Below are 9,059 nucleotides of genomic sequence, written 5' to 3'. Positions count from 1 at the left end.
CAATAGAAGTGGGTACGACATACTGAACCCAGCTCCCCCTCACATGAACTACCCCAATTGTGAAGGCCCATTTGCCTTATTTAAATAATTGTATTAGGTTAATTATATTAGTCTAACCAAATTAAAATTGAATTAGCAACATAATTAACTTTTAAAATATATGAAATTTATTTTTCATTTTAATATTTTAAAGTTAATTTAAGAAAAACACTTAGTTAATGATATATATTCTAGATAGTTATTTCTAGTACTAATTATTTTCTAATATTAATTAGGAAAATATCATAGATTGCAAAATTAATTGTTTAATAATTAATTTTGGTACAATCTAAGTTAAGTATATTTTTCCTAGTATTAAACTAGAATTAATAATTAAGTTTCCTCTATACTTAATTATTTATTTCTTGAATTTAATACATTTAATTAAATTGAAAATTTCAATATCTATGTTGATTTTCATCATGATACTTAAATATTGTTATTTTCATGTTATTTAATTAAAATTGAAAATTATCTTAAGTTTGGAATCTTATTTCAGAATAACTTAAATCTGAATAATTTTCAAAATATATTTTATTTTATTTTATTTTATTAATCTTTTTCCCACAATTTTGAAATTGCATTTCCTTAATGCAGAAATTTCGAATTTTATTTGAAAAATAGATTAAAGTTGAAAATTATTTATTTTAATTTTGGACCAACTTAAATCAATGATTTTTTTTTCATATAATGATTAATTAAAATAAATGAATTAAAATATATTATAATTAGAAAAAAAAATTAATTAGTCAACGAAAGTCTAGATAGATATTATCTGTTTTGCATGAAGTATTTTTCTAGTGATATTTAATTAAATAGAAAATTAATATTTAAGTTGATTTTTCATCATGATACTTAAATATTTGAAATTTTTCCTTAAATATTTAATTAAATAGGATAATTATATTTTTGTTGCAAATTAATTTTATTAATTAATTTTGGGCCAACATAAAATTAAGATAATTTTTGCAGGATTTATTTTTATTTTATTTTAACAAGCAATTTCGAAAATAGTATTCTTATATACTTCAATTTTTTGAAATGCAATATATACTTATTAAAAATTAAATTTGAGTTGTAAATTAATTTAAATTAATTTTGAAACAACTTAAATTGAATATTTTTATAAATATTTATTGGAAATTATTACTAAGATAAAAATAATTCACGTTATTTTCATATCCATCTTAGTATAATTTATAAATATTACATTAAAATTTATATTTAGAATTTTTCATTCTAAATTGGAAATTTTAATTAAATAAATAGATTAAAATAAGTTTCAAAGAAAATACAACTTTCTTTAAATAATGAGCTTTATTATTAGGACATTCGATCTCCATTGTTGGTTCTACATAGTTCTTGTTTTAGTGAGTAATCCTCCCTAATGGAGGGACGTTCATTAGCAAATTAACGCCGTAGAATCTCGAAAGATAATATTATTTGTAAGTGTTTTATATAGTATTGATCACCCTAATGGTGGCGACTGTATTTGACTTACAAAAGTATGAAACAGTGGTGGAAGCTCATAAGATAGAATAGCCTTGGCTCTCGCCTAAACGGGACAACGCCGTATTCCAATCTTGATCGAATAAAAGGTTGCTAGAATGTTTATCATTTTAGATGAGCTGACAACTCTATTCAATGGATGGTATCACTGACTCTCGCCTAAACGGGACACTGATATCAGTTTGTTGAAGACCTTGGAAATTATATAGGATTGTATGTTTTAGTATTTTCACTTGTCATTCCTACTTGCTATATGATTAATAATTTCTAAATTGTGTATGAATTTATATTGAACCATGTTATTTTCTGTTATTAAATTGTAGTTTAATTTCGAATCTTCATTGTTGGTCTAACTTGGTTTGTTGTTCTAATGAGATAAATCCCTAATGGATTTTCACCATTAGACAAACATAATAGTGTTAGATCTCGAAAGATAAATATTGTAAATGCAACATCTAGTTGTTCATCAATTGATGACACCTTAAACTAGTATTTACAATATGAAACAAGAAGATTGTATAAATAAGATTACTTTGACTCTCGCTAAACGGAGCATCGTTGGATTTTTATTTAAAACGAAATTATCCTAATTCCTCTTAGCTTATTCATTTCGAATTAGCTCAATAACATATCATTGGATGAATGGTCTATAAATCATATAGTGTCATTCTATTTTCTCTTAAGAAATTAAATGACGCATATGATTATATTCCCAAAATTCTATCCCAAAAGGATATAAATCCTCTATCTTAAAAATCTCCTACTTGTATGGGAAAATCAATCATAAAGTTAAATTAGTAGTGGTGGTCCAAGAAAGAATTACTCATTATACAGTTACACTTTCACAAGTGATTAATAACCATTTTCGATCAATGGATCCAAACTGTATGAGTTTAGTATTCTGTGACCAGAATCCACTTGCACTATTCTAAGAACTCTTTGATGTAACTAAACCTAAGTCATCAAAAGATACAACTACATATTTTAAATCTATGGCATTTGTATCTTGTTCATAGTGGTTTTGACAAGATCATTCTCTGTAAAGAGTTAATATGTCTATATCCACTGAAAGTATAATCATCTCATTCGTAGATGGATGTACATTAAGGGTGGATATGAGTTTTCGTTGTATTCTTAAAACGATCACTCTAGATTTTACCTTAAGGAAAAGAAATTTGAAATGTTTGAAAAATTTCATGAATTTCTAGCAATGATGAAAAATCATCAAGGTAAGTGGTTAAAGATCTTGCGAACTGATAGGGGTGGAGAAATAGTTAGTAGATATGCAGTACAAAGATCATTAAATATATTTTTTGAATAATATCCAAACTTACCTCCCCAGAAATTCGATTTGTATATTAATGATTAGTTACTAGTTGTTGCCTAAATCCTTCTATGGTAATATAATTTCAGAATGATGCAATGGTTGTATACTTAATGTAAATCATTACTAGATTCATGGATGACCTAATCGAAATCTAAAGAAAAGCTAGAACTGTTAACCTTGGTTTGCATGTTTGTTAGCTATTCTAAGTGATTAGGGGTGGAACATCCCATAGTCAATAGATAAGAAAGTGTTTGTTTAAACAAATACTAATTTTCTAAGAAAATGACTAAGTCTGAAAATAAAGTAGCAAATAAAAGAGATAATTTTTTCCTTGATTCCAAAAGTGTTCTATCATCTTATGCTACATATGATGATCCCACTGCCTCTGTTGTCTTGACACAACTAAAGAGGTCAATACCATTTAGTTTTCTTAGACACAATTCATGATACCTTGTCGTAGTGGGAGGGTTTCTAAGAACTCACCTTCTCATTACTTGGAAGACACTAGTGATTAAAATCCATTGTAAGTTTAAACAAGTAATGGATTGTCAAGATAAGAAACTAAGAAGAAAAGCCAATAGAACTATGGTTTGATCCATTCACATGGAGTAACCTAAAGTTTTCTATGACAAGGACATAAAAGAAAATTTTCGTTTATAAGTCTATTCAATGGACTTAACAAAACTTCCTGTTCTTAGTATTATAGGTTTGAGTTTATCTAAACCTATGGCTTATGGTATACCTGGTTAATTACTTACTCTAATGCAAGCAACTTACTTAAGATGCTGAAGCATTTTCTTTTTAATGGCAATCTATAGAAGCTTCTCGACTTCTTAGACATAGATTTTATTTATCTAAGGAAAAGTCGCGACTATTCTAGAAAAGATAAAGTCATGAAAGAATTTCTTAAATCAACAGTGAGAGGTCTCAGATATGCTTTAGCATACCTTAGACTAGACACCTGCTGTTGAGTGGGAGTAATGAGTAGGTATCAGATTAATCCAGGAAAGGAACATTGGAAGACAATCAAGTAAATCTTAAGATTAAGAAGAGGAACTATATGTTAGTCAATAAGGGTGTGTTTAAAACTCTTAGACTACACCACATCAGATTTCTAAACTTGCCTTTGTACTAGAAAGTCTGCTGATAAGATGGTGATTACTCTGGGGGTGGAGTAGTGATTTTGGAGAAGTGTAAAAACCTATCTGAAGTCTCTTGGTCTACAGAGAGAGACTGAATGTTAAAGTTGCAGAAAAGGTACTTATTCAGTCTAAGGAAAGTTCTATACATTTGTAGCACCGTTCCAACTTGTCTTAACTACTAGTGTTATTTTCTTGATTAACCAAAAGTAGTTGCCAAAAGTATAGAATCCAGTATCCCAAGAGAGTAGACATATAGAGAGGAATTTAACCATATCAAGAATTTTGTGATTAAGGAATAGTAATGGTGGAGAAAAGGTTGTGGTTAATTCAACCTGTCAGATCCTATTACGAAGAGTTTACTACTACTACACTTGATTTGTATATCAAGGTGTTGAGATCATTTGAAATGCACATTTTGTTTTATATTAGTGCAAGTGGGAGTTTGTTGGGTTTTGTGCCCTAAATAAAACCCATTTCAATATAATCAGATTTACTTATTAATAAAGATCGAAAATAACATTTTATGTTGCATGGTTCACATGATTTATTTCATGATTATATATATAATGTATGAATTCTATTTAAGTCCAGAACATATGAATTTGTTAATGATTATAGTGTTGTCGGCACAGTGGAATATAATCTTAATTACATGTTCGAAAGTTTATTCTCTGATTTTGTCAGTTCACTGGATTTAGACTGACATGATAATCAGCGATAGGTATTCTTACACCTTGGAAAAGTGTTATGTCCTTTCTAGGGTATTGGCAAAGTTTACCAGTATCGGATGTATGGAGTATACATCGGAAGGGACCGATATTGAACTTTGATTAGATATATTAAAATTTACCATAATATCTATTCAATTCAATATCAGCTATTGATCCTAGATCAAATGATCTTAATCCTGATATGGTTAGGTTCGATCTCAAGATTACTATACATGTTCTTTGATTTGTTAGTTAAGCCTACTTTTGGGTCAGGGTGATACGTACATTTTGGGAACATGATAGTATAATTGAGTGGGAGCGCTAACATATATATGGAGTCTATAACTTCTATAGGAATTTAGAAGTGAAACGATGATATCCTTCGAGCTTGGCTAAACAGAGATAAATGGTGGAGATCTCATTTCACTTCGCTGAAATATCATTTATAAGGAGCTAAGTGTTTTAAGGATAAAATACATTGAAGGTGTAACGGTAACTTAGTACCTATTCAATGTAGATCATCTATTAGAGGGTCATTGATCAAATTAGGATAATAACAATGGATAACTAATGATGTATCTATATCGTGGAACATATAGAGCGTTCTATATGACTGAGAGTGCAATTCCAAGTTCTAAGTGTTGATTCAATAAGGAATTAATAAGTTAAGGAATTTACTTGGTAAATTCGGTTTGACTTATTGGAAGCTCGGTTATATAGACCCATGGTCCCCATACTAGTTAAGACCATACTACTTGTAAGACTCAGTTAATTGATTTTGATTAATCAATTACAATTCTAAAGTTAGACTATGTCTACTTTATGAATTTTCACTAAGCAAGGGCGAAATTGTAAAGAAAAGAGATTCTAGGTTTATTTATTAATTAAGAGACTTTATATGTCTAAATTAATAAATATATTAAATGGCAATATTATTTAATAATTAATTTTTAAGTTATTAAATAATTAGAATTGGCATTTAAATGGTTAAGTTAGAAAATTGGCATTTTGAGAAAATGGGAATGAAAAATAACAAAATGGGAAAGTTGCAAAGTGAGGCCCAATTTCCTTATATGGCCGGCCACTATGCAAAGCTTTTCCCATTTATTTTTTTATTATTTTAATGCCATACAATTCTAACCTAAACCTAGATGGCATTCTATAAATAGAAAGTATTGGCTTCAGGAAACTCATGACTTACACATTGTTTCTTTCAGAGAAAGCCATAGCCACTTTCCTCTCTCTTTTCCTCTCTTCAATTTCGAAATTCCTTGAGTGATAGAGTAGTGCCCACACACATCAAGTGGTATCTCAATCATAGTGTGTAAGAATGTAGGAGAATCCAAACAACAAGAAGAGAATCAGCATCAAAGGAAGGAGAGAAAGAGATCCAGATTCAGATCTTGATTATGCTCTGCTACAGAAAGGAATCAAGGGCTAGAGATGTGAATGGAAGGAGTCATTATAATCCGCTGCACCCAATGTAAGGTTTACTAAACTTTATATGTGTTTATTTCATTGTGTTAGAATTCATATTAGGATGTTAATGAAACATACTTTGTAACGCCCTAATGCTAAGGCACGCTACAGTGCTTTTTCAATTACTGTGCAATCTTTGCTAATCAAAGAAATTTCTCGAAAAACGTGTTAAATTAAAACTTTTGTTTTAAATACTAAACTTTATAATATAATATAATATTTACAAATCCCGGGATCCCGATTTCAAACTTTGTAAAATTTACTGTTTAAACTTTACATTTCAAAATACATAATTTTCAGGTCGCACAGCGAGTTTCAAAATATAACTCCCAGATGTCCCGAGATCGAACACTCCAGGTCGCGCCGCTTGACATGTACAATCTCATCCGAGCTCAGGTTCATTCTTGTTCAGCCTTCGCCTTTCCTTTACCTACACATGGAAGCAGAAACTGTGAGTCAACAGACTCAGTAAGAAATGCATATAACATACCATATAATTTCCGACCTGTAAATAGGCGCCCATACACCTATTTACAGAGCTTAACAGATGAGTATGAACGTTCAATACCAGGGTACAACTGCTGGAAGTTATTTTACCAGGAACTTAGATCTACTCACAAGTATGTTGATTTAACAACCTAAATATGAACTTCTAAAACGATATGAAATTAAACACATAAGAGTATCAGAAATCTTACAGTGATTGCAGTGGAATATATGTCTCCTCCCACTCAGATCTCTAACCCTTGATTCCTTTCTGTAGCAGAGTATAATCAAGATCCGAGCCCAAAAGTCCTTCTTTGTTGTCTCTGAAATCTACACAGCCTTCCTCACTATGATTGAGGTATTACTTGATGTGTGTGGGCACTACTCTAGCACTCATACATTTCGAAACAGTGAAGGAATAGAGAGAGAGAGGGTGGCGGCTCAGAGAGAATTTTCTGAGAGAAAATTCTTTCAAAATAATGCTGTGAAAAGCTTTTTCAGTTATACAGATATGTGTAACTCTGAAGCCTTTGCCTTCTATTTATAGAAGACCACCAAGGGCTATGATTGACATTTTGAATTGAGAAAATCAAAGGGAAAAGGAAGCTAAGTGGGTCGGCCTAGGCAATGTGGAAACAAGGCTTGCCACTTTTCCAACTTTCCTTTTCCTACACTTGATAGTTTCCTTTTTGTGAAAAATTGCCAATTCCATTGTTCAACCATATTAATGATAAATCTAATTATTTAATAATTAAAAGATAATTATCAAATAATATATTATCATTTATTTTATTAATTAATAAATATGCCCTTCAAAATCTCTATTTACTATTTTGCCCTTAATAAGTGCTAAATTCTCAAACTGACAAGTCCATCTTGAGAATTTTTAATTGATTAATTAAAATCAATTAAATGAGTCTTACAAGTAATATCATCTCAACTAGTGAGGGGACCATGGGTCTATATATCCGAGCTTCCAATAAGCAGATCTAGAATTTACCACTTAAATTCACTGACTTATTAATTCTTCGTTGAATCCACACATAGAACTCAGAATTGCACTCTCAGTATATAGAATGCTCTATATGTTCCACCATATAGACACATTATTAGTTATCCATTGTTATAATCCTAATGTGATCAATGATCCTCTATATGGATGATCTACACTGTAAAGGGACTTAAATTACCGTAACACCCTACAATGTATTTTATCCTTAAAACACTTAACCCTGTATAAATGATATTTCAACTAAGTGAAATGAGTACTCAATCATTTATCTCGTTTGGTTAAGCTCGAAGGAAATCACCCTTTGCTTACTATTCGCCAGATAGAAGCTATAGATTCCATATTTATGTTAGCGCTCCCACTCAATTGCACTACCATGTTCCCAAAATGTATGTATTGCCCAGACTAAAGATTTAGGCTTAACTAAGAAATCAAAGAACACAAATAATACTCTTGAAATTAAGCCTAACCATATCAGGATTTAGATCATGTGATCTAGGATCAACTTATGATATTGAATTGAATAGATGTTTACGGTAAGTTTCAAAATCTAATTCAAAGTTCAATATCGGTCCATTCCAATGCATACTCCATGCATCCAACCTGAGCTTTACTTTAACCTATGTTCTGGAAAGAACATAACATTTCTCCAAATGTAAGTAAACTCTGTTGTAGATTGTCATATCAGTGAAACCCAGTGTTCTGATAAATCTAGGAATACTTTATTCACATAGTCATGTTTATTTTCCACTGTGTTGACAACACAATAAACATGTTCAAGTATGTGAAAGGGGTTTGGATGAATTTATAAATCAAATAGACAAGAAATTGATTAAGTGAACCAAAACATACACAAGTGAATGAAAAATTACTTCTGTTACTTTATTGATATAGAATAATCTGGATTACGTTGAAACAGAGTTTTATTTAGGGCATAAAACCCAACAAACTCCCACTTGCACTAATATAAAACAAAACAGTACATTTCAATTAATCCTAAATTCTGACGGTGCTTTTCGAATGAAGTTACTGCCAAGACTTTGGTGAATGGATCAGCCAAGTTATCCTGCGTATCCACTTTCTCCACCAGTACATCCCCTCTTGTCACATATTCTCTGATAATATGATACTTTCTTTCTATATGCTTACTTCTCTTGTGGCTCCGAGGTTCCTTACTGTTGGCTATAGCTCCAGTGTTATCACAAAGCAGGACTAGAGGCCTTTCCATTCCAGGAATTACACCAAGACTGGTGAAGAACTTCCTTAGCCAGAAAACCTCTTTAGCTTCGGCCCGCAGCTATGTATTCTGCCTCCATGGTAGAATCCGAAATCGCAGTTTGTTTAGCACTTCTCCAAAC

This window comes from Cannabis sativa, chromosome 8, assembly GCF_029168945.1.
Source record: "Cannabis sativa cultivar Pink pepper isolate KNU-18-1 chromosome 8, ASM2916894v1, whole genome shotgun sequence".
In the NCBI taxonomy this organism is placed as follows: Eukaryota; Viridiplantae; Streptophyta; class Magnoliopsida; order Rosales; family Cannabaceae; genus Cannabis; species Cannabis sativa.
Note: the sequence above shows the minus strand (reverse complement) of the source record.